Source organism: Nicotiana attenuata, unplaced genomic scaffold (assembly GCF_001879085.1).
Source record: "Nicotiana attenuata strain UT unplaced genomic scaffold, NIATTr2, whole genome shotgun sequence".
NCBI lineage: Eukaryota > Viridiplantae > Streptophyta > Magnoliopsida > Solanales > Solanaceae > Nicotiana > Nicotiana attenuata.
The window spans coordinates 251,791-279,444 of record NW_017670283.1 but is presented as its reverse complement, the minus strand read 5'-3'; positions in this window follow the sequence as shown (position 1 = coordinate 279,444).

Here is a 27,654-nt window from a genome sequence, read left to right as displayed (position 1 = left end):
CTGATCGGAATAGTGCGCGTGAGAACCACAGCCACCTGAGGCACCATGAGAAATGTGATGACCCGGCCCGTCGTCCCATGTGTTACCGCCCCATTTTCCCTGTTTATTGCTTCTTCATGTTCCATTATCGGCATTTGGTGAGTTAGAGTCGAATTGGTTTGGCTTTGGTAGAAAATGAGACACTTAGTCTCTTTAAGGAAGGCTTATATTGGAAAAGTCAACCGGATGTTGACTAATGAGTTAGAGGGCTCGGATGTGATTTCCGGTAACTCGGTTAGCTTCAGGGGATGATTTGTGACTGAGGAGTGCGATCGAAATTGATTTTGGAGGTCCGGTGTAGAATTAGGCTTGAATCGGCGAAGTTAGTATTTTGGCGAATTCCGGTTGGTAGGTGAGATTTTTATCCGGGGCTCGGAATGGAATTCCAAGAGTTTCAGTAGCTTTGTTAGGTGATTTTGGATATGCGTGCAAAATTTCAGGTGATTCGGAGGTGATTTGGTTGGGTTTTGATCGAATGTGAGTTTCGGAAGAATTTGAAGAACTTAGGCTTGAAACTGATGAAAAATGAGGATTTTACTGTTGTTGGATGTGTTTTTAAGATTGGAACAAGTTTGAAAAGGGTATTGTATCATGTCTGTGCTTTTGGTTGAGGTCCCGGGGGCCTCGGGGAGAGTTCGGGTGGTTAAACGGAAGGTTTTTTGGAGTTTAATTGCAGGTTCAAGTTGCTGGTGTCTGTTGGTTTCGCACCTGCGGTTGTGGGACCGCAGCTGCGGTCTCGCTAAAGAGGTTTGAGGAGCGCGGAAGCGGAAAACTTGGCCCTTGCCAGGTTCCGCAGAGGCGGGATTAGGATCGCTTAAGCGGTCCCGCAGATGCGATTGGGGACCGCAGAAGCGGAAAGTGGCCTTAAGTGAAAAGTCCGTATAAGCGGACGTTGACCGCATAAGCGGAAGTCGCAAAAGCGGTATTTGGTCCGCAGAAGCGGAAATAAATGGCAGTTAAGTGAGATTTATCTTCTTCGCGAATTTTTGAAAGGGTAACATTTTGGACTCCGAACCTTGAGATCTTTGAGGCGATTTTGAAGAAGGTTTCGAGGGCTTTAATCAGGTATGGACTCTTGGACTTAGAGTTTGATTTTATGGTGTATAAACATGGATTTAGACTGAATAATGAAGGAATCAAAGGTCAAAAATGGTGGTTTAGGGCTTGAACTTAAGAGAGTCTAAAATGGGGATTTGAGGGGTCAAATGGACTCCGATTTTGATAAATTCGATATGCATGGACTCGTGGCGAGACGAGGAATCCGATGATTTGAATTTTATAATTTGTCGAGAAGTGGGCTCGGGGCTCGGGTTTTGCCAACTTCGTGATTTTTGATGTTTTTCGAGTCTTTTCGATTGGGTTATATTCCCTTAGCCTATTGTAATGTATTCCTTGTGGTTTTGATCAGATTTGACGCGCGAGGAGGTCAATTCGAGAGGAAAAGGCATAGCGAGCTAGATTTTGGGCCGGCTTGAGGTGAGTAATGGGTGTAAATGACGAACTGAGGGTTTGAACCCCGGAATTTCACATCGTACCGCTATATTGAGGCGAGGCACGCGCTCTATGACGAGTGCGGGGCTGTTGGTTATTGGGGATTGTGACTTGGTCCGTCCCGGTGATGTTTTACTGTGTTTTTCTACTAGAACTTTTTGGAAATCATCGTTACTTGGATTTGACTGTTGTACTTGGGCTTCGTGCCGGTTATTTGAATCCTTCAGGGATTGATTTCACTTATTTGCATACTTTGCACATTGTTTAACCTCATTCTAAGGTTTTTAGTACTATTTTGCAAACTCAGCCCCTTTTTCTAAACATGAAAACTCAAATGATATTTAAATGATATTTTGGGCTGTGAGTTATTGATTTAAAATGCCCGAGGGGCTTATATTGATTTCTGGATATATGGATGGCTCGGGCTGCACGCCGCAGCAGTATTATATTGATATTGAGGCTGAGGGCCTGGTTAGTGCCATGAGATGGCTTGATTATTTGCGCTTGGGCTGTAGGAGCCCCTCCGGAGTCTGTAGACACCCCCAGTGAGCGTCGTCGACATTAAATATATGGTTGGCTCGGACTGCACGCCGCAGTGGGTACCTGAGTGTACCGGTATTTGCATTGCATTGCATTATGGCATTATTCCTTACCTGTTACCTGTCATGGTACTTTCTGTACTATTAATTTATTGACTTGTCGGTTTTACTGTTAAAGGTTTGGTACTGCCTGTTATAGTTGCCTTGTGTTTTTCAGTGATTTCTTATCTTCAGCTATTATTTATGCTTATTACTCACTGTGTCGGAGTACTCACTTTACTCCCTGCACCCTGTGTGCAGATCTAGGTGCGCCACAGGCTGAGTGAGGATTATTTAGCAGCACAGCAGCATCGGGGAGCATTGAGGTAGCTGCATGGCGTTCGCAGCCTTCGTCTCCCCCTCCTATCTCTATTCTCTTTTATTCTGCATTTTATCCTAGACGGACTGTATTAGGTGGAAACTCTGTATTAGAGGCTCATGTTCGTGACACCGGGTCCTAGTTTGGGATTTATGTTTTCAGTATTTTGTTAAACTTCCGCGTATTGTTCAGTATTTCTAAACCTTTGATAAAAATGGCTTAGTTATCAATATCTGTGCTTTGAAATTTATGAACCATCCAATGTGGGAAATATTGGTGAAAGGTCGGGCTTGCCTAGCAATGTGTTGGACGCCATCACGATCGGGGATTGGGTCGTGACAAGAAACCTGGAGGGCTGACTGGAAAGGCCTAGAAGGCTGACCCCTATCGTACGAATCTCTACCTCCAGACGAGGCACCACTGAATCGGCCTGAGTGACAGAGTCTCTTGTCTGCCCTATGACCACCCCCTGTGATAATACCATCTCAATCCTCCGGGCCACATTGGCTGCCTCCTGAAAGGATATCTCGCTCCCAGCCTCTCTAGCCATCTAGAGACAAATAGGCTGAATGAGTCCATCAATAAACCGTCTCACTCTCTCACTCTCAGTGGGAAGTATAACAATAGCATGGCGGGCCAACTCAATAAACCTGGTCTCGTACTGGGTAACTGTCATGGATCCCTGTTGGAGATGCTCGAACTGCCTCCGATAGGCCTCTCACTGTGTAATAGGGAGAAACTTCTCCAGAAATAGATGTGTGAACTGCTCCCAGGTCAAGGCTGGAGATCCTGCTGGTCTAGCTAAACAATAATCCCTCCACCAAGTCTTGGCGGATCCAGACAACCGAAATGTAGCAAAATCAACCCCATTGGTCTCAAAAATACCCAAGTTCCGAAGAACCTCGTGGCAGCTGTCCAAATAATCCTGAGGATCCTCGGTAGATGCACCGCTGAAGGTAGTAGTGAAGAGCTTGGTGAACCTATCCAATCTCCTTAAAACATTGGCAGGCATAGCTGCCCCATCACCGGCCTGGGCTACCACACCCGGCTGAGCTGCTCTAACTGGCTGAACTGCTAGAGTCTGAATCGGGGGAGCTACCTACTCCGGAGTACGAGTAGCAGGAGTCTGGGGCCCTCCTCCAGCTGAGAGACAGCTGGTTCTACAGGAAGCAAACCTGCTCGGGTAACACTCTCCATGAGACCCACCAATCGGACCAGAGCGTCCTGAAGAATTGGGGTAGCAATAAACCCCTTTGGGACCTGAGCTGGGCCCACCGGAACTGCTGGGGCTGGGGCTGGAACCTCCTCGTCAAAGTCAACCTGAGGCTTCGCCTCTGGTGCTGCTGCTCGGGGCTAAGCTCTGCCCCTACCTCGGCCTCTAGCACGGCCTCGGCCTCGCCCTCTGCCCCTAGTGGGAGCTGCATGGGGCTCGAGCTGCTGATCAAAAGATGAGGAAGCGCGTGTTCTCGCCATCTGCGAAAGAAAAGAGTAGAAATTCAATTAGCGTTAAGAAACCAAACCGCACGACGAAAGAACAAATGTGAATCTCTTCCTAACTCAGTAGCCTCTGGGGGATAAATACAGACGTCTCCGTACCGATCCCTCAGACTCTACTAAGCTTGTCCGTGAGTTGTGAGACCTATGTAACCTAGAGCTCTGATACCAACTTGTCACGACCCGAATTTCCCACCCTCGGGGGTCGTGATGGCGCCTACTAGTAGAAGCTAGGCAAGCCACACATTTAGCATCCATAAATACTTTTGTTTTAAATCCAAGTTTACCCATTAAACTAACAGGAGATAAATAATTAAACAACAGCGGAATTCATAATTTAGCGGAAGACTTAACGAAGTAGGCCAAAATAACAAGGAAAATCCACATATGTCTCTACCCAGGACTGGTGTCACAACATTCACGGACTATCTAAGAGTGCTACATACAACTGTCTGAAACAAGGAATAAAGTCTTTCTCGGATACAAAAGGAAACAGATCATAAATAAGGATAGAGGAGATGTCGGGCCTGCGGACGCCTACAGGACTACCTCGGGAATCTCGTGGACTGAAGTCTAGCTCCCAAACTACTGCTACACACCGTACGCTGCTCCGACACCTGGATGTGTGCAAAAGAGCATAGAGTGTAGCATCAGCACAACCGACCCCATGTGCTGGTAAGTGCCTAGCCTAATCCCGGCGAAGTAGTGACGAGGCTAGACCGGACTACCACATAAACCTGTGCAGTTACATACACATATACAGCGGAATCAAAATACAAAGACAAGTAATCATTATGGGAGGGGGAGTATGCTATGGGGGAAATAACAATTTCAAGTAAAAGTCATCTAGTAACAAAGGAAATAACACAACTCAGACATAAATAAAGAAACAGAAAGCAACAAGTGCACGGCATCACCCTTCGTACTTTTACTCTCATCCTCACCAAGCAATGATATAATAAAGTGTGCACGGCATCACCCTTCGTGCTTTTACTCTCTTTCCTCACATATAATCAATAGAATCGGCATGGAATGGTACATCGTGCGGCACGGCATCACCCTTCGTGCTTTACTCTCTTTCCTCACAATAAGCAAACAATGCACGGCATCACCCTTCGTGCTTTACACTCTTTCCTCACAATAAACAAACAATTCACGGCATCACCCTTCGTGCTTTAACACTCTTCTTCACCCAAACAACAATCACAAACAAGGGGCAAGGGAATAAACAAAATAATAAAAGAAATCCCGGCAAGGGAACACAATTTAACAATTTAATCCCGGCAAGGGTACAACATCAATAATCTCACATCCCCGCAACGGAAAATAATCAATAAACAACAATATCCCAGCAAGGGAACAATTTAAATACTCTTTCTCTTCCTTTCACTTTTATTTCATATCTCACTTTACCACTTGAGCCAATGCTCCAAAGGGTTCAACCATTTCATATACGTTCACAATTGAAATATAAATTGAGCCAATGCTCCTCATTGTTCATAGGTCACAATTTCCTTTCACAAGCTTTTCACAACAAATAGGAATCATCACCAAGGCAAGAGAAATACAACGAAATCAAGATATTCACAATTTAAAGACTCACGGTCATGCTAGATGCCAACGTATAGATACTCGTCACCATGCCTATACGTCGTACTCAACAAGAAGCAATTAGCAAATAAGACTCAACTCTTAGTCCCTCAAGCTAGGGTTAGACCAAACACTTACCTCAATGCTTTGCACATAACTCAAGCCTCAAGTATAGCTTTACCCCGCGATTCCACCGCCAATTCGCTCGTATCTAATCACAAATTACTTAATTACATTAATAAACACTAAATGAATCAACCCCAATGCATGAAAATGAGTTTTCCAAAGTTTTACCCAAAAAGTCAAAAATCACCCCAGGCCCACGTGGTCAAAACCCGAGGTTCAAACCAAAACCCGAGTACCCATTCCCCCACGAACTAAAATATATAATTTGTTTTGAAATCGGACCTCAAATTGAGGTCCAAATCCCCAATTTTTGAAAAACCTAGGTTCTACCCAAAACACCCAATTTCTCCTATGAAAATCATTGATTTGAAGTTGAAATTATGTTAAAAGATGATAAGAATTGAAGGAAGTTAGTTAAAAATGACTTACAATTGATTTGGAGAAGAAGAAAACCTTGAAAAATCGCCTAAGTGTGTTTGGGTTTGAGAAAATATGAAAAATGAAGTTCAAAATCGGTTAAGTGTAAAAATATGTAGGTCTCAGTTATGGGAAATGCGAACAGGGATTCGCAATTGCGAACCCCGACCCTCAGATATGGGAATTGCGAAGTGAAGTTCGCATTTGCGAACATTGAACAAAATGAGGGACTTCGCATTTGCGACCAAAAATGTCGCATTTGCGACAGTCCCAGTTCCGCATTTGCGAACCATTTGGTCGCATTTGCGATCCCTGGCCATCATGGGCACCTTTGCATTTGCGAAGTATAGTATCGCATTTGCGATGGAGGGTCAGGTCTGGGCTACCTCGCATTTGCGAGGAAACCTTCGCATTTGCGAGCTCGCATTTGCAAGCCAGGCTTCGCAAATGCGAAGCCTGCAGGTCAGTTATACCAGCAACTTTTCACAGTCCAAAAATACATCCGTGGCCTATCCAAAACTCACCCGAGCCCTCGGGGCTGCAAACCAAATATACACACAACCTCAAAAATATCCTACTGACTTATTCGTGCAATCAAATCGCCAAAACAACATCTTAAACATCGAATTAAACGTCAAAATCCAAAATTTCTTTCAAACTTCATAAAACCTCAAATTTTCCAATTTAGGTCCGAATCACGTCAAACGACGTCTGTTTTCAACCAAATCTCACATAAATGACTTACAGCACATATAAGACCTGTACCGGGCGCCGGAACCAAAATACGGGCCCGATACAAACACGTTCTAATCAAATATCATTTCAATTTTTAACAATTTCAGAAAAACAATTTCTTTCAAAAATTCATTTCTCGGGCTCGGGACGTCGGAATTCGATTCCGGGCATACGCACGAGTCCCATATTTTCCTACGGACACTCCGGGTCCGTTTACCCAAAATTTAGACCAAAGTCAAATTTATTCATTTTAACATCAAATTTTAGCATTTTTCATAGAATTTCACATTTAAGCTTTCCTTCTACGCGCCCGGACTGCGCACGCAAATCGAGGCGACTCTAAATGAGGGTTTCAAGGCCTCGGAAGCATAGAATTCATTTAAAGCAGGTGATGACCCTTTGGGTCGTCACATATACGGAATTTGAATATATATATATATTATATATATTATATATATATATATATATATATATATATATATATATATATATATATATATACGGAATTTGAATTAAAAGATAATTTTGAATATATAGATAAAGTTTTAAAATTTGAATTTAAATTAAAAATACAATTTATCTTTTTTTATCATGTTATCATACTTAATTCGGTTAATGATCATATGCAATCATGGTAGGAACTTTTGTTATTTTTTATAATTATTTAAATACTACTTCGCCTCTAGCAAAAAAAAAAACTACTCCACATAACTATAAAATTCACATTTAAAATCCTATAAGTATAGTTCTTTGAAACACTGTAGCTAGATTTGAATAAAACGAAATTATTTTAAAATAAATGTAATATATAGGGTACATGTCTATGTTTATCTAAGTAACAAAAAAGAGTTTACAAGACCAAATAAAAGTTTACTTACAATATATAATAAAGAAACATACATGCTGGAGAAAGAAACATCACAAAATCAGTCAATATTAAAAAAAAAAGGTTGTTTCTTTTTTCTTCTTGAAGAATATTTGTTTGAAGAGTCAATTTGCATAAATGGACATCAAATAAATAACAAAAGTTTGGCTATACAATTGTTATCATTAATTTCAATTTAGCACATTCAAGAAATTGAAGGGTATAAGTTGAAACCCCTTCATTTAGTTGTAGTCAAGCCAATATTGCAAGGGTATAATATTTTTTTCGTTGAAGAATATTAGTTTTGAATCATTAGATTATGTGAAAGGTTTTTTTCAAACTCAACAAGAGAGAAATTGGTTTTTAATTGATAATTTTTATAGAGACTTTTATGTGTAACAAAGAGTATATATAAAGAAAAAATTGGTATGACGTGAAATATTTTTTATAAAAAGTAAACAAATTATTTCGAAAAAACTCTTTACCTTTTTTAATTCAAAGATTAAAAGATAAGAGATTTTTGAATATTAGTAAAGAGTTTTAAAATAATTATAATAGAAGTTATATCATGGATAAACTCAAAAAATCGAAATCTTATGAAATGTTTATATAATATCCGGCCATATTTATTTTTTACTTTAAATTTTTTAATTTAAGTGGTCGGGTGAGCACCTATTTAGGCTGATTAAATAAAGTCAAACGAAAAATATGAAATAACTTCAACCAAAGACTAAAAATATAATTAAAGTTCATATGCAGACAATTTTTATTAAAACTCATCCTTTTANTTTTAATTTAAGTGGTCGGGTGAGCACCTATTTAGGCTGATTAGATAAGGCCAAAAGAAAAATATGAAATAATTTCAACCAAAGACTAAAAATATAATTAAAGTTCATATGTAGACATTATTTTATAAAAACTCATCCTTTTATAGTAAAATAAATTAATTTTTTGTAACAAAAGAAATAATGACATAAAAAATAAGATAAAAGAAAATAAATATTGAAAAAGTGTTAGAAAGATCTAAAAACAAAAAATAAAAGATGACAACAAATTTCTTCTTATGTTTCATCTTTGTTGAGTATAAAAAATTTGAAAGTTAATCTCATCGATTTCAAATTTTTTTCAACTCAAATACATAGATTATGAGAGTATATTTTTTGTCAATGATTGATGATGGTTACAAATGATTGGGGTCGCTTTTATATAATAGGGGAAGCCTAAATAAGGTACATTTCTATTTACAGTAAAGAATCTTATTAGGACAGCTGTCTAACCGCCTAGTACGGATTCGTACAAATCTATTCCGGGATTTATGCCACGATCTTGGGGACGTGGAAGGAATCTTGCTCATTCTGTTACAAATTCATAATGGCATTATCTCGAGGCTGGTCATATTAGGCTCCGATATTCTTCGAACACTTAGTTCTTCGAGCCTCGTACTCCGTCCTCAAGCTCGAACTCGGTCCATAGTGAGTCTATTCCTTGACGCGAGCCTTCTGTTCCTCGATATGAATCTTCGAGCCCACAAAATTGGGGGCACCTGATTTCACCGTATACAGATAGTCTCCGCGTTTCTTAGTGTAAAATGATAAGAAATGATTTGAACCTCGATTTTTCGGAGTCTCTGATGACGCCATTCCCGTGATGTAGGCGCTCGAAGTGACCAAAACGTCCTATCGGTTCGCTTCCCCAGAATATTAAATGTGTGCCGGTAATGGTCGGCCACTAGCGCCGCCGAACCGTCGCCGCTTATCTATAAATACGGGACTCCCTTTTTGAATTAAGAACTTTACTTCTTCATTGCATTCTCTCTGATCCCTTCTTCTCTTCATCTCTTTCTCTCACCACCTGCTTCCGCCGCCCTTTAAGTGCCGGAAAACGCCAAGCTCCGCTACTTTCCGCATCTTTTAACTTAAAATCATGGCCAAAATCTCTAAAATAGTTGCTAAAAAAGAGAAGTCTTCTTCTTCCTCTTCCCAGCCGGCCAAACTTGTGGCGCCGGCCTTTCACGAGATCATTCCCGGCCCCTGCGTGATAAAGAAAGATTTCAACATTGAAAATCCCCCCAATATCCTAAGCCGATGCGAACATGTATCTCAATAAATTAGTTCGATATCGAAGAAGCATCTCAAGGCCATGAAGAAGGACTATGGGTGGGGAGACGAGGTCGTGGTACAGATCCCCGACCCTGAGGAGAGCATCACTACTCACGTGGAGGGGTTCTTAAGTGTTTACGCTTACCCCTTCACACTGGGTCCCCTTGATCCAGTAATGATTGACTTTTGCAAAAGGTACGAGGTTACTCTCGGCCAGATCCATCCCTCCTTTTGGCGCATCGTGATTATGCTGCACCACTTCTCCAGCAAGGCCGAGGGTTAGAGTTTACCCTCAACCATCTCATTCGACTGTATCGGCCTCAGCTGTTTCGAGGGCTGATCAAGCTTCAATGTCGATAAAAAAAAGCTTTCTTTGCTAGTAACGATGAGGATAAAGACCGAGGCTGGATGATCTGGTTCGTCAGAGTGAGGATCTCGGACGTCATCCCTAGGGAAAAAATGCCATTCCCGGAGAAATGGAACTTCAAACGTAAGTGAAGTCCTTTTACCAATGCCGTCTCATATTTCGCTTCCGAGTTTCGTAATGACTTTACCTTTTTTTCTGTTGTTTCTTGGATGCCCCATGCGATCCCCGACCTCGAGTACTAGGTCCGAAAATTAGTTGCAACCTCCTCGTATGATGAGCACAAATGGCGTGACTTATCGAGGGGCAAATGGGAGCCCAAGCACCACGATTAGTTCTTCTCCCAGGTTTTCTGATGCTTTCCTTTTAGTGGAGATGCTTTCCACACTTACGCTTATCTATGTAGGTATTAGAGATGTCTCTTAAATGAGGCCAGCCCCGCCCGGGGAAGAGACCGAGTCCCCGATTCTAAAATTGGGAAAAGACAACAAGAGAAAAAGGGCTTCGGAGCCCGAAGACTCCCAGGATGAGAGGGCCCCTACTCAGAAGCCAAGGAGGAAACTTATTCATGTGGATGTAGATTCGGCCCTCCGATTTCTAGATGATGAAGAAAATGAGGGCGAAGAATCGGCGCTGGTGCCCCGAACTAGAAAACTGGTCGAGGCTGCCAAGCCCTCCGAACTAGAGACCTTGCCTCGTGGTGAGGGAACACCGAAGAAAGACTCGGGCAAAACCCTCGAGTCCCTTGAGGTCGAGATCATTCCCCCGCCTTCAACAAGTACACCGGAGGGGACAAGTGCCGAGAACCTCGAAGCTAATTAGAGCGCCCCGAGTGAGGAGCTTAGGGCCGTGACAATAGGTCACTCCCCTTCTCTACCACCTTACTCTGAGGAGGCGATAAAGGACGCTCGAGCTCTGCGAATGACCGACTCGAGCAAGGTCCACGAAAAAGATCCTTTTCAGATTGTTTCATTGGGTCTGATGATACCGCCGACCTTAATGACGCGTCCACCCTCTTCGAAGAGGCTCATGTCTCTTCTCTCGGGTAAACTCTAACTTTTATTTGTTGTAATTTTTTCTTCTCCCCTTCTCTTGACTGATATCTCTTTGTTTTTGTGTAGGCCATCATCAAGTTCAGAGCCGGGCTGAGCTAATGTGAGGCCGAGCTCTGGAAGTCTTTGGATGAGGAGAAGGCCCTGAGGCTCCTTTGTAGCCAAAAGGAGGAGGAGCTCAAGGACCTCCAGGCTGATTTGGCCAAAACTCGCAAAAACGAGGCCGAGCTAGACAAGCAGGTAACCCTGATTTTGAAAGAGTATGGTCTTTTTGGCCATACTGTGGAGGCTAACACTTCAAAGTCTCAGCTGTAGCAAAAGTTGGAGGTGATCAGGCAGCTCCGGGGCGAGGTCGATCAGGTTAAGGCTGACTGCCACCGATGGAAGGAGAACATGGATCGGCTTGCTGCTTATAAAGAGGCTGCTCTAGCCCAACTAGCCTCGGCTGAGAGTCAGCTTCGAGGTAGTAAAGTGAAAAATTTGGCCCAGGCCAAGAAGATCGGGGAACTCGAGGCCAAACTTGCTGAAGACGGGGCTGAAGTTGCTGAAGCCAGGGCCGAAGTGGAGAGGACGAAGGCCACGACTGATGAAACTATCGTCGTGTACTTAATGGATGCTGAGGTTGTTCAAGCAGAGCTAAGGGAGGCCTCTGACCGGGAAAAACAAAGTAATGATTTGGCCAAGTTCCAATCCCGGAGAGAGACCCTCGAAGAAATCCATGCCCGAGGGTTCGACCTCATTGAAGAGATAGCTCAAGCAAAGGCACTGGAAACCGATGCCAGGTTTCTCTTCTCTTCCAATGATGAAGATGTTTATAGTGGTTCTGAGAGTGGTGGAGATGAAGATGGAGTCCCCAAGGAGGAGTTTCCTGAAGACGCGGCTATTAAAGATGTGGCTCCCGAGGGTGCAACTTCCGAGGATACGGCTCCAATGGATGTGGTTCCCGAGGGTGCAGCTCCTAAAGTAGATTAGGTTCTTTTTGTTCTTGTTTTCTGTATAAGGCCATTTATGGGCATTGTAAATACCCTTTATAAATATAATGAATTCCCTTTGCTTCATCTCCGATTTATATTGGATTCTACTTCGCCTTCATTTGTGAAATATTTTGATGTTATAACTCTAATAATCAAGGGGGCACTGGCTCGGATTCAAAATACAATAAACCCTTAGGTTTTTTAGTAATCAATGGGCGATATTTGAACTTATCATAGAATACCTCTTAAGGTTTTTGTTAATCATCGAGTTGTGCTTAAGTCGATTGGATGCGAGCTCGGGATAATGGGATTCTTGAGTCCGAGTTGAGAGAGAGTAAGGTCTCAAACTATGCATGCTTCGGCCCTTAGGCTCTTTTAGGTCGACCATTAGACTCTTTAAGTTGGGCCAATTCGGCCTCTAAGACGGCTATAATTTTTCTCTCTTTTCGGCTAAAAGACTTAGTGAAAATTTCTTTATGCCTTAGCATGTGTTTTTGTATCCGTTGGATTTTTCGAAGGTTCAATCGATCGGAACCCTATTTGTAATCCGTTTGTGTTACGATAATTTTAACACCTCTTGAGGCTTTTTTGAAGGCTGATGTTATCGAAGCCTTTAAATTATTCGAGGGGCTAACTTTATCGAAGCCCTTTTTTATTTGCTTTTGTCGAGGGTAGCCTAGTTTAACTGTTTTTTCAAAGTATTTGAAGGCCTTTAATTTGTGGCGGAAGTCGGACGTCTCCGAGCCGCGTTATTTCGGCCATAGCCTTTTATATGACCATAGTCTTTGATATGGTCGTAGCCTTCGGGTATGTCTCTTGGACTTATTTTCCGATAACCTTTTGAACTTGTTCGAAAGTTTAGTCCCCGAGTATGATGGACTTGGCCTTTATGTCGAAGGGATGCCTCTTTGAGGTCTTATAAATTCAAGTTTGGATGACTCGAATGTGTTGACTGTCGATGACAGTCCCCGAGTATTCGAGGTGTATTCAACTTTGGCCCTTGAGTCGTTTCTTGCAAGATTACAAGTATGATGTTCGTATAGTAGCAAATTTCTTTGAGACACAAGTGTTTTGATATAGAAAGAATGCTTCTTTGAATAATTGATACATGCGTACATGTTTTGCCGTCGGGGCTCGTCTATTCTACATGGACACAGTTCATCTGACCTTTTTTCCCATTACAAAGTTTTCCTATCGAGGCCCTCTTTTGCAAGAAGTATTTTTCTCGAAAAATATCATCTCCGAGGGTGATGCCCTCCCAGTATTCGAGGTTGATTGAAAAGAAGCCTTGGATACTGTTGAGTTCTCCTTTGGTAGCACATAGTTGTTGCCTCGTTAAAAACCTCGCCGATAAAACTCATTTGGGACAAAATCCGATCTAAGAGAAAAAGAGTGCAATGCGTGCTTTAAAACCTAAGGTCTTCGTGTAAAAAGGTCCCCTCGATGTCTTTCATCGAACATCTGCAATGGGTTAGTTTTAAATTCAAATAGACGAAAGGAGAAAGTCATACCTTAGCAGTAGTATCGTTCGAGTAGTGATCCATTCCAATTGTTCGGCAGTCGTTCGTCTCCCATCATGCCAAGTTTGTAAGATCTTTTACCGATGACTCAGTACGGTCCTTCCCAGTTCGTCCCCAATTTCCCTTCATCCGGGTCTCGAGTATTGAGGGTGACCTTTCTAAGAACTAAGTCCCCGATTCCGAAGTGTCAAAGGTTAGTCCTTCTATTATAATATCTCTCTATTCTTTGTTTCTGTGCCGCCATCCGAACAAGTGCAGCTTTTCATTTTTCATCTAATAGCTCGAGGCTAGTACTCATAGCCTCGTGATTTGACTCCTCCGATGCATGTCGAAACCTGGCTCTAGATTTTCCGACCTCGACCGGGATTAAGGCCTCAGAAGCATATACTAAAGAGAACGGAGTAGCCCCCGTGCTGGACTTCAATGTCGTTCGATATGCCCATAGGACCTCGGGTAGAACTTCGCTCCATTTCCCTTTTGCATCGTCCAACCTTTTCTTTAGGTTTTGAATGATAGTTTTGTTTGTTGACGTGGCCTGTCCGTTCCCGGTTGGGTGGTATGGTGTCGATAATATCCTCTTTATTTTGTATGCTTCGAGGAACCCCATTACCTTGTTGCCGGAATTGCTTTCCATTGTCACATACGATCTCGGCGAGTTTCCCTAATCGACATATGATGTGGTCCTAGATGAAGTCAATAACTTCTTTTTCTCTGACCTTCTCAAAGGCCTATGCTTCCACCCATTTAGAAAAAGTGGTCAGTCATAAACAGTGTGAATTTAGCTTTACCTGGGGCCGTTGGCAGAGGCCGACTATGTCCATTCCCCATTTCATGAAAGGCCACGGGGATAGGACTGAGTGAAGTTGCTCTCGGGGCTGATGAATCATCGGTGTAAACCTTTGAAATTTATCACACTTTTTGACAAACTCCTTAGTGTCTTTTTCCATGCTATCCCAGTAATACCCTGCTCTAATAATTTTGCGAACTAAATACTCGGCGTCGGAGTGATTCCCACAAGTGCCTTCGTGGACTTCCCGTAGAACATAATCAGTATCCCCAGTCCTAAACATACTGCCAACGGTCCATCGAATGTCCTCCTATACAATGTTCCACCTTCATCTAATGTGAACCTAGCAGCCTTGGTTCGTACAGCGCTTGACTCTTTATGATCCGATGGGAGCTTCCCGTTTTTCAAATAATCGATATACTTATTCCTCCAATCCCAAGTCAAACTCGTAGAATTTATCTCGGCATGACCCTCTTCGATGACAGATCTCAATAATTGGACGACAGTCCCCGGAACAATATCATCTTCTTCTACTGATGACCCCAAGTTGGCAAGTGCATCGGCCTCACTGTTTTGCTCTCGAGGCACATGATCTAGGGTCCATTCCTTGAAGCGATGCAGGGTTCCCTGTAGCTTATCAGAGTATCTTTGCATCCTATCCTCTCGAACTTCGAAACTTTTGTTTACTTGGTTCACTACCAACAGAGAATCGCACTTGGCTTCAATGACCTATGCCCCCAAGCTTTTTGCTAGCTCGAGACCTGCAATCATGGCCTCATACTCGGCCTCGTTATTAGTAAACCTAGAAGTTTTGATAGATTGTCCAACAATACTACCTGTTGGTGGCTTCAAAATAATGCCAAGCCCGGACCCCTTCACATTCGAGGCTCCTTCCGTGAAAAGGGTCCATACCCCCAATGATGTACACGATTGTAGCAGAAGTTCTTTCTCCACTATGGGTACGAGGTTCGGCATAAAATCGGCCACGAAGTCAGCTAAGATTTGAGACTTGATGGACGTTTAGGGTTGATATTTGATATCATACCCGCCAAGTTCGACGGACTATTTGGCCAACCGGCCCGACAGTTCGGGCTTATGCAAAACATTCTGAAGGAGATAAGTGGTCAACACACATATGGGATGACACTGAAAATATGGCTTTTATTTTCTAGATGCGCTTATTAATGCAAGTGCCAATACCCCACTTACCGCTATCTCGAACACTACCAAATATAGGTAAAGCTTTTTGTCTACCTTCGGAGTGTGAAGCAAAGGTGGGCTTGATAGATATCGCTTTAAATACTCCAATGCTTGCTGGCATTCCGGGGTCCATGCAAAATCATTTTTCATTTTGAGCAAGGAAAAGAATATATGGCTTCGATCCGATGACCACGAAATAAATCGACCCAAGGTGGCTATTCATCCTGTTAACCTTTGTACGGCTTTCACACTATCTATGATAGTGATATCCTCGATGTCCTTGATCTTGTCGGGATTGATTTCGATCCCTCGATTTGATACCGTGAATCCGAGGAACTTTCCCGAACCGACCCCGAAGACACATTTCTATGGGTTAAGCTTCATGTTGTACTTCCTCAAGATTTTTAATATTTCCTGCAAGTGAGTTAAATGGTCCTCTACGCGCAGGGACTTAACCAACATATCGTCAATGTAAACTTCCATTGATTTACCTATCTGGTCCTCGAACATTCTGTTAACTAAGTGTTGGTATGTTGCTCCAGCATTATTTAGCCCAAAGGGCATTACATTGTAATAGTATGTTCCAAACTTAGTGATAAATGAGGTTTTTTCCTAGTCCTCCGGGTACACCTGGATTTGATTATACCCGAAGTAGGAATCGAGAAAGGTTAGTATCTCGTGGTCGGCCGTGGTATCGATCATGCGATCGATGTTAGGCAATGGAAAAGAGTCTTTAGGGCATGCTTTGTTTAAATCCTTATAATCTATGCACATTCTAAATTTGTTTCCCTTTTTAGGAACTACAACTACATTGGCTAACCATTCAGGGTATTTTGCCTCCCGAATAGACCCTATTTTAAGAAGTTTGGTTACCTCATCCTTTATGAATGCATGCTTCACCTCGGACTGGGGCCTCCTTTTTTGCTTTACTCGTTTGAACCTGGGGTCGATGCTTATCCGGTGTGTTGTTATTTCCGGTGGGATCCCTGTCTCTAAATGGGACCAAGACAAACAATCCATATTATCAATAAGAAATTGAATGACTTTTTTCCTGAGTTCGGGGGTTAACCCCGTACCCAGGTATACCTTTCTCTCGGGCATGTATTTGATCAATATGACCTGCTCTAGTTCCTCGACCATCGACTTGGTTACATCAAACTCTTCGGGAATGACAAAAGTTCGAGGAGTAAGGAGATCCTCTTCTTCGTCTTCGATTACCTGCTGCTCCAATTCGGTCGAGGCAGGGGGCAGTGATTGCTATTTAGCCGTATGTTTATCTTTGGTGCTTGACTTTTTTGAGCTCGAAGGCGCTGGTACCGGTATCACCTCTTTGACTGCAAACATTTCTTTTGCAGCATGTTGTTCTCCGTAAACCGTTTTCACACCATCCACTGTTGGGAATTTCATCATCTGATGAAGGGTTGAAGGTACTGCCCTCATGTTGTGTATCCATGGTCTCCCAAGAAGTGCATTATACCTCATGTCGCCTTCGATGACATGGAATATTATATCTTGGATGGTCCCGGCCACGTTCACGGGTAGGATTATCACCCCCTTTGTTATTTCGCTTGCCATGGGGGTCAACGGATGATAGTTAGAGCGAACGAAGACTTTCTAGTAAAATAGATATAACTTTTTGCTCATAACTCCATTTGGCCTCCACAATATATGGTTGGAAAGCTAACTCAAAGGGCTACAATTTTCATGTTTTACGTTTTTCCAAATTCTAAGTGTAACAGGGTAAAATACGTGATTGAAACTGCGACTGCGGACCTGACGCGGACGGAGACAGAATATAACCCAACTAGCGCGGCCTTAGCGCTGGCTTAGCGCGGCCGCGCTAGTCCAGACGGAAAAACAGATCTGAAGGGTACTTTTGGAAGTTCAAGACCAATCCCCTCAACCTATAAAAGGTTTAGTTCATCCAAAGGAGCGGAATATAAGTTTTTAGGGTTTAGAACAAGAAAAGAGAGGCAAGGAGGCAACTTGGGAAACAATTCTTATCTCCCTAATTGTTCTTTCATCAATGACTATGAATTCTTTTGTAGTTTCCATCATTGTTATGAGTAGCTAAATCTTTTAATCTAAGGTTTTGGTGAAACCCGTTGGGGATGATTTGGTTGTTATATTAATAAAGTTTTGAATTGGTTGTTTATCTCTATTTGTTCAACTACGTTTTGATTGTGGTTAATTGAAAGGATCCTCAATTAGCTGTTCCTATTTATTATGTATCTACTTGAGAGAGAGTGCATATTTAGGTAGTTGTTTGAACAACATCACTCCCGGAGTATAGGCGAGAGTCATAACCGAGGGTTTAGAGGTTGGATTAGAGATAACGATACCTCGGGTGCGATCAAAGTGAACTGTAATGCGAATCTAGCTAGCGTAGCTTGAGAGAGTGCGTCTAGTAAATTATCATAATTGCTTGAGAGAGATTTATGATAGCTGGAGAGTTCATGATTGATAGAGGCAACTAAGTCAAAGCTATAAGAAACATACAACTAAGGAAATCAACAACGGGGGAAACCATTACCTTAGACCTTTATTCCAATTGTTTACAATTCAAGCATAGTTAGTTTTCAGCTGTTTATTTATTTTCAGTTTTAGTCGCAATCTTTATAATTTAGAAAATTGTTCAATCTTGTCTTCTTGGTGATATTAAACAGATACAACTAAGCCTTAGTTCTCTGTGGGATTCGACTACGGACTTTTAGACCGGATTATATTTGCAGCGACCGCTTATCCTTTTTAGGACTAGAGATGGGCATGATCATGATCGAACTCGCTCGTTCAAACCCTGCATACAAGCCTGTACTGCCCAGTCATCCGAGATCAGTGGTAATTCCATTTGCTCCATTTGAAACTGGGACACAAACTCCCTTAACATCTTGTCGTTCCTCCGTCTTATCTTTAAAATGCCTGATTTCCTTGTCGCCACCTTTATGGCCCCGGTATGTGCTTTCACGAAGGCGTATGCTAACATAGCAAACGAATCGATAGAGTTCGGGGGCAAGTTGTGTTACCAAATCATGGCTCCTTTCGACAAAGTTTCCCCAAAATTTTTCAACAATTCTAATTCGATTTTCCTATAATCCCGCAAGTGTATGGGGTAATATTCTCATTAGGGTCGGTTGTCCCGTGTGTTTAGGTATATCGGGCATGCAAAACTTTTTAGGAATAGGCTTCAGAGTCGCACTCGGAGAGAATGACTTTTGTATGAACTTTTTGGCATCCAAACCTTTCAAGACCGGGGGTGCCCCCGATATTTGATCAACACGGGAGTTATAAGTCTCAACTTTCTTGTCATTATCCTCAATCTTCTTCTCCCCGGACTCGATTCTCTTGGTGAGTTCCTCGAGCATCCTCATAATTTTGGGATCAGTCCCCGAGCCATTACCGTTTGATCTTTCCGGTATCGACTCAATACGTTGAGTGTTTTCTGGTTCGACTATACTTGGAGTTTTGTGCTGACTCTGAAGCTGAGCGATAGCAACTTGTTGAGCTTGTAGCATCACAAATATTACTTGGAGGCTAACTCCCCCATGTCCTAGACCTTGTGTTCCTTGGCCACCAGATCGGGCTTCCCTGCGTACACTTTCTCCGGGGTCTGCGCCTAAATCCGTATCCAAAGCAATGTGCGAACTAACATCGACTGGTTCCCCATTTGGCACTTCCACAAGGTTAATCGGTGGTACACCGACCCCTACATTGTTGTTTTCCCCATGAAATCCAAGACTCTCATCACCTTGTACGGGTGCGTTTTGCGAGTTTGACATATTTTAACATGAGAACAAAAATTCTTGACAAGAATAAGTGTGAAAATAACGTGTGTTATCAGAATCAGTACTGACATAATCATTATTATCTTTAGCCCCATGGTGGGCGCCAAACTGTTTACCTCGAAAATATGAGTAACAATTAAATTTGATTTATGGTTTTAAAGATATGTGTTTTAGTTCAACACTAATTAATAACCAAGAAAACTAACGTATAGATGAAAGAGATAAGTAAAATCAAACCAGTGTGCAAGACAGTCTCGACCTCGAGCTAAGGTGGCCTCTAGGTTGGTTAAGAACAGTAAAGCAAGAACAATTAAGTAAAGAGACGATTCTAATGAAATATGAGACAAAAAATTAAGAGGGTATATTCTTTGTCAATGATTGATGATGGTTACAAATGATTGAGGTCCCGTTTATATAATAGGGGAACCCTAAATAAGGTACATTTCTATTTACAGTAAAGAATCTTATGGGACAACTATCAAACCGCCTAGTACGGATTCGTACAAATCTCTTCCGAGATTTACGCCACGATCTTGGGGACGTGGCAGGAATCTTGCACATTCTGTTACAAATCCATAACGACATTATCTCGAGGCTGGTCATATTAGGCCCCGATGTTCCTCGAACACTTTGTTCATCGAGCCTCGTACTCCGTCCTTAGGTTCGAACTCGGTCCATAGTGAGTCTATTCCTCAACGCAAGCCTTCTGTTCCTCGCTATGAACCTTCGAGCCCACACAATTGGGGGCACCTGATTTCATCATATACACGGTTCTTAGCGGCCTGGCACCTTCCACTTCTGTGAGCCATCTCCCGCACATGCGGCCCTCCTCACGCAGGTGCGGTTACACTAGGTGCCCAGCTGCTTCAGCTCTTCCTCAACTCCAAATTTCGATCCGTTAACTGCCTAGAATCCACCCGAGGCCCCCGGGACCCCATCCAATCACACCAACCAGTCCCAAAACATAATGTGGACCTGATCGAGGCCTCAAATCACATCAAACAACGCTAAAACCATGAATCTCACCTAAACTCAAGCTTTATGATCTTTAGAACCTCAAACTTCTTCATTCGATGTCGAAACCTATCAAATCACGTGCGATTGACCTCAAATTTTGCACACAAGTCACATTTGACATTACGGATCTACTCAAATTTCCGAAATTAGAATCTGCCCCCGATTTCAAAAAGTCCACTTCCGGTCAAACTTCTCCAAAACCTTCAAATTCCTAACTTTCGTCAAATGACCCCAAACTGACCTACGGACCTCCAAATCCACTTCCGGACGCGCTGCCAATACCAGAATCACCACACGGAGCTATAATCCCAAACGGACATTGATAACATAAAATACACCTCCACCCCGAATTCATGAAATTCTTCCAAAATGCTAACTTCCACAATAGGCGCCGAAACGCTCCCGGGTCATCCAAAACCCGATCCGGACATATGCCCAAGTCTAAAATCATCATACGAACCTGCTGGAACTTTCAAATCTAGATTTCGAGGTCATTTACCCAAAAACCAACCTTAGTCAATTCTTCCAACTTAAAGCTTTCGAAATGAGAATTTTCTTTCCAAATCAACTCTGAACCTCCGTAATTCCAATTCCGACCGCGCGTACAAGTCATAATAGCCGAAGTGAGCTGCTCATGGCCTCAAACCGCCGAACGATGTGCTAGAGCTCAAAAACGACCGGTTCGGGTCGTTGCACTCTCTCACTTAAACATACGTTCGTCCTCGAACGTGCTAAGGACTGCTCTGGAGTTGTCTGAAATCACTGTTTAACACCTCGTACACCTACCCGTGCTACCACAACTCAGTTGAGCACATTTGCCCGAGCTAATTTGAAGATTTTCCCTTTTTCTTAGCCAAATTGGCCTTAGAGCCCAATCCCAACATCCAGAATTCTCTGCCAGGCTCGCTTCCATCATACGAACACCGTATCAATCTCTATGCGATGCACCAATACACGATTGCATACCTTTGCTGAATCCACACTATGCACTGCATAACTCACATGACCATAATCATATCCTCTGATAATAATAGCCAAAATTTCACGAATCTGATGCTCACAATGCACCTCATGACATATATAAGTCTTGTTCCAACTCTCGCAATACCGCCATGACGGAAGAGATGTGTAGAAATCATAACCAACTGCCGAGTCAACAATTTGCTGAGTCTCTCCTCCTGACTGGATCCATTACCTCATTAAGAACCAAATAACGATATTTGCTCTTTAATATGCTTCATATTATCTGATCCTAGATCCCATAATCTCGTCTCATCCAGTACGAGCTGCTCAAGCAATAAGCCACCTCGGCACGACCAATAGTCTCATATGATGCCACAACGTGCCAACAAGCTACCAACTCGAATGTGATACATAAGGAAAACGAACTCTAGTAAGAACTACTCAACCCTCGTAACCAATTAGACAACTGAAAAGGTGTTATGAACCTTCCTTAGAAAATGGGAAACAAAACACACAAGAATAGATATGGGAAACTGTAAACTAACATCACATTGTTGCGGCGTGCAACCCGATCCAACCATGATACCCGTAACGGCATGCCACCCGATCCACACATAATAATCTATAAAGGAATTACTTGCAGAGCTAAAATGCTCATACCTGTGAAATATTTGAACCTCAACCACAAGCACGCTAAGTGCATAATGAAATTCCTGGGGAGACACATAGCACCATACGCTACAAAACTCAAGCACGACTAAGGTTTGATATATGATCTGCATCTCGAGAGCCATCTTGCACACATAACACCATTGCTACGCGGAACCTCAACACATATGAACATTATCAAGCCGTTTCACAACTCACACAGCACAACATAGTATTACATGAAATAGCCGACGACGAAACAACATCCAACGTCTGAATACTCCTCCATAAGGAGCCCTATGATGAAATGAACACATCCGGCTCGATATAGAGACCACATTCATAGTTAGATCCATCCACAGATCTCAAGCCGATTCTGATCGTACCGCACTAGGCCAGTAAACTTTCAAGGATCCGCAAGAACCCTTTTTCCCATGACACACAAGAACAACCGTCGATCCGGAACAAACTTCCACAGTCCACAACCAAATGAACCGAGTGCCCTTCAGGCACAAATTCTCACATGAACGATAGTACCATAATCTCTATACTTGATTCCAATCTTCGATCAATCAAGTGACTACATGTCACATTTATACAATCTTCTCGTGGTCACGCTCCCACAACCTTCCGCACCAGGTAACAAGTCTGCACATCCATAACACCGGCCATACTAATGTTTTAAAGCGAATCAAGGATCAGAAAATCAGTACACAAAGCCTCTTACACATGACACCAACCTCAGGCGACGCTAAAGACAATACCAGCTTACTCTAAACATCTAAATCCTTTCCTGCTCATCCGAGCTCGTGACATTCTTGTCAACACAAAACTGCAACCTCGATCCTCAACATTCAAATTTCATGCCGCTCACTGCACCTACCCTACTAATGCGTGAGAGCACAAGAATTCCATCATAACTCTTGAACCACTAAAAAGGATACACACTTCATCATATAGAAACCTTTCACTTAACTCATTTCGATAGAAACAAAGCAACACGCAACTGGATTCCTACAACCGCATAACTCAAGTCGTGATCCAAACCACCATAACCCTTCCATGATCCATCTACACATAACATGCCATATCACTCGAATGCGTCAACGTAAAATCAATCACGCTGAAGGAACTAATCATTGCCACCATCATACCAATTCAACCATTTCTAACCGAATTCGACTTCTTCTAATTTACTTTGGGCTTGACTTAGGAATAAAAATAGCCCATTTCACACATCATGAACCATCTCATACCCTCATTATCCGCATATCTGCGTCTTCAACCGGTACACTTATTCTGATAATCTCTCTATGAACCCGAAGTCATTTTCTCCCATTTTTTTATGCTACACCGTATGCCAAGGATGGCACCGAACACTTCAATACCCTTTTCATACTCTGCTGCAAAAGCTCGATACTCAACCATACTATGGACTCGAAATCCTTAGGCACCACACCTTAACTTTCAAATCCACTAGGACCGTTATTGAGAGTCACCCACTCTGACTTGGTCCCGAATATAATCAACACTAAGGCTCTTTTAGCACATGAACACCCTCTCAATGAAGCACCCGACTGAATCACTTCCCTTGCAAATCACCTCTATATGAAGCGTAAATACTGAATCTTCCCAAAGCCTGAACATAAGTCAATAAGGCCAATTATAGCACAAATTTATCAAATCCTTTGATCAATTTACCACTTATGTTCTCTTCCCTTAACTGTAATAACCCATAATGTGCCGATCTCAAGAAACCTCACAAGTAGATAACCATACAATCCAATCGTAGGCGGTGGGACACTCCTACTTAGCTTGAAGCTACAAATGCATAAACCTAGAACCCACCAAGATTCTTTCTTTGTCGCTGCACTGAGTACAATTGCTACAAGATCAGTAAACCATTCTGAGCCCGTGCTAATTCACCAGGCGTACTAGTCCTTTCACTTCTCATGGACATCAACTAAAAGGTGCGACAATACATTTCAATCCAAATGTACCTTGAAAATGGTAATTACAACTAGATTTGATTTTGTGGTTCTAAAAATACGTGATTATTTTTATGCTAGTTGTTATGCAATAGATGCTAAGTGTGAGACTAGAAAATAAGGTGAGAGCTTGAAGATAGAGCATTATGCAAACCGAGTAGCCGAGAATCGAGGCCTCGAGCTAGCCTGTACTGGGCCTCGAGGTCGAGCTTAAGCGATTGGTTGTGGATAGCCGATGAAGGACTAACAGTTCTAAGGGCCTTGATGAGGGATTTTTATGATCAGTGATGAGTGAATCAACGATCAATGAGAACACATTAAATGCAAGTAATGTAATAAATGTAAGCAATAGAATCAAGGGAGAATATGTTTAAGTTAGATAGTAGAGAATGTTCTTGTTCTTGCATTGAATACCGTATGTTTAATCTTTACAAAATGATAAGGGTTCCCTTTATATAGGAGGGGAAATCCCAACATGGTACAATCGTAATTATTACAAAGAAAATAGCTGGCACAGCTATTTACTAGCCTGGTACAGACTAGTACTACTCTTGCACGTATTGTCAGCTTTGGTCACGTGCCTTGGGAACCTCCCGCTTGCCCAAGGTAGCCACCGATTTGTGTTGTCCCGAGGTCGAGCAAAGGAACCCTCGCGGTTGAACCTCGAACTTTTCCACGGGCCCTCCAGGTGAAGCCACAGGATGTCGCAATGACCATAAATCAGGCTCTCCGATTTTATCCGTGTACACCAAAGTCATGTTGTACCCTTCTTCATATCAAGCAACTCTTTTTCGTCGTATCCAACCTTCTTCCGCATAGCAGCCAATATGCCAAATTAAACCCGTAGACCTAGTCACTGTCCACCATGAGTCCTAAATCACTCTAAACTCTTCTCAAGGCGTGTAGCCATCCTACCACAGAACCCATATGCTACTCTGCCACTCTTCCACTTTGATCAAATTCACTCCTTTAAGCAACTACTCGACTCCTGTTTCTCACACTTGGCCTTCTAGAAGTTTATCCACCGCAAGACACCTCCCATCTGCCCTTCCTCATCCTCCGCTGCTCAGTTGTTGTCTTAAGTCAAAATCCATCTTTGTAGTTCTTGAACCAATGGATCGCTACCAACCTTAAACCCCTCTAAAGATCATCTTCCTTGAGTCCTCAACATCAGGAACACCGATTCGATCCTGAACCACCGCACACACCAATCTCTGACAGTCGCTTTCTCGGTACTACTGCACAATACTCTGCCCTAAAGGCGAATTGAAGAAAACCATAACACCGGCAAACTTAACGTATTCAACAAGGACAATAACACCGCATCACAGATGAAGATTCTACCACGCTCGAAAATACCAAGTCTCCTTATTCCATCAACCCAAACATGAAGATTCATAGTCCAATTGACATTCCTCCGCCGAAAATAAGATACCGAATCTCGGAACCGTGTACTGAGTAAACCTCCTTTCAAGTCATTCACTGCCCCAACACATAGGCAAGCATCCTACCATCACATCAATATTGTGCGACAACAACTCCTACATCATAGCAACCTGTGCATAGCCTCAAAGCTCTCAGAAGTACAGCTACTGAGCTAAATGATAGAATATCATTCCACAAGGCAACGACAATAGCCCAATCAATTACGCAGGGAGAAACATCCCGCACCACATCTATAGTACCATTAAAATTCCTTGATTCCCGATTTAGAACCATCGCTACACGTTGCATAAGATCGAATGGGAATAAAATCAAGCACAAGCCTCAAAGGAATCAAACTGCACGATGAGGAATCAAAAAGGGAAGTACTCCTAACAGCCATGTAGCCTCTCGAAGATAAGTACATACGTCTCCGTACCGATCCGCAAGACTCTACTAGACTCGCTCATGACTCGTGAGACCTAAGTGAACCTAGTGCTCTGATACCATGTTGTCACGACCCAAAATCCATTTAAAGGTCGTGATGGCGCTGGACACCACTGTCAGGCAAACCAACACTAAGAAGTTAGTTAAATTCTCATTTTAGTATTTTTGAAATCATAAAGTTTCCTTCATTTTCACTAGTAACAGATGAACTTTACAAATTAAATAATAATGTTTTCCAATTTCAACAATGAATATCCCATAATCACCCCAGAACATGGTGTTACAAGTGCATGAGCAATTTCTAGGAAATAAAATGTATTACAATAACTGTCCGAAATACCAATTTTGACAGAAAAGAAAATACAATACTCTGAAGGAGACTCTGCTGGCTGTGGGTCATCTCGAGAGATGCAGCTCACCTAAGTCACCGAATCAACCATTCCATTGCGCCCAACTATGCCACTAGACATACATGTGTTGGTGTAACAAAAATGCACAGCAAGTATAGTATGAGTACGAAAACAACGCGTACCCCGTAAGTATCCAGTCTAACCTCGAAGAAGTAGTGACGAGAGGTCGACTTCGACACTTACTAGTGGTCCAATAATATCAGATACAGTAATGAAGTGAATAAATATTTACAGAGAAAATATATGAAACAAGCAAGTATAAAATACGTGGTACAATTCCCTTCGTGACAATTTACTCAAGCTCTCAACTAGCAAGTTCCTCCGTAACCGAAGCATATATATAGATATAGTGGATTTCATCAAAGAGGTTGTCATAATTTAAATAAGGCAAAACACCCTCAGATACACTGGCATCTTGCCAAATATTGCAAACGATTCCATGAGGATAATATATACATACATATATATATATATAGGAAATGCCGAGGCATACGGCCCGATCCAACATAAAAGTAAATTATGCACTGCCGAGGCTCGAACGGCGCGAACCATAGATGCATCAATTAACGTGCTGAGGCGAATGGTCCGCTCCCATGAGAGTGAGGTACATAATTCCTGCCGAGGCGAACCACCCGATCCCATAAGAGTAGTAGAAGGAAATACCTTGCTCGCGAATCATACATGCGACGCGGTCAAATATAAATTTAAGGAATCACCCCGCTCGAAGATCATACTTCTGACGCGGTCAAATATAAATTTAACATTTAAATAATATCTCTTTCTTGATTCTTTTCAAAATAAGGGAAATTCAGCGTTTAGCTTTTTAAGGAAATTACCCCGCTCGCGAAACATACATGCGACGCGGTTACACATAGATTTCTCAAGTTGTTATAATATTTCTCTATTCTTTTCGAAAATACAAAGTTCAAATGAAACCTTTTAAATCTTATATTCTTCAAATTTCACTCCTTTCAAAACATGTAATAAGCAAAATCAATCTCGCTACCTCTCAAGGCAAGCAATAAATATAAATTAATAACAATATCAACAAGGCATGATGTAAGCCTAAAACTACCCGGAGATAGGCATAGCTAGTAGCTATGTACGGACTCTCGTCACCTCGTGCGCACATAGCCCCCACACATAGAAGCACATAATAATTTAGTTCACCTAAGGGGTTAATTCCCTGTTACAAGGTTAGAGAGGAAACTTACCTCGCTCCGAAGTTCCATAACCGGCTCCCAAGCCTTTCCGATGACTCCAACCGACACCCAACGCTCCAAAACTAGTCAATAATTATGCAAACTCATTAAAATATACTCAAATA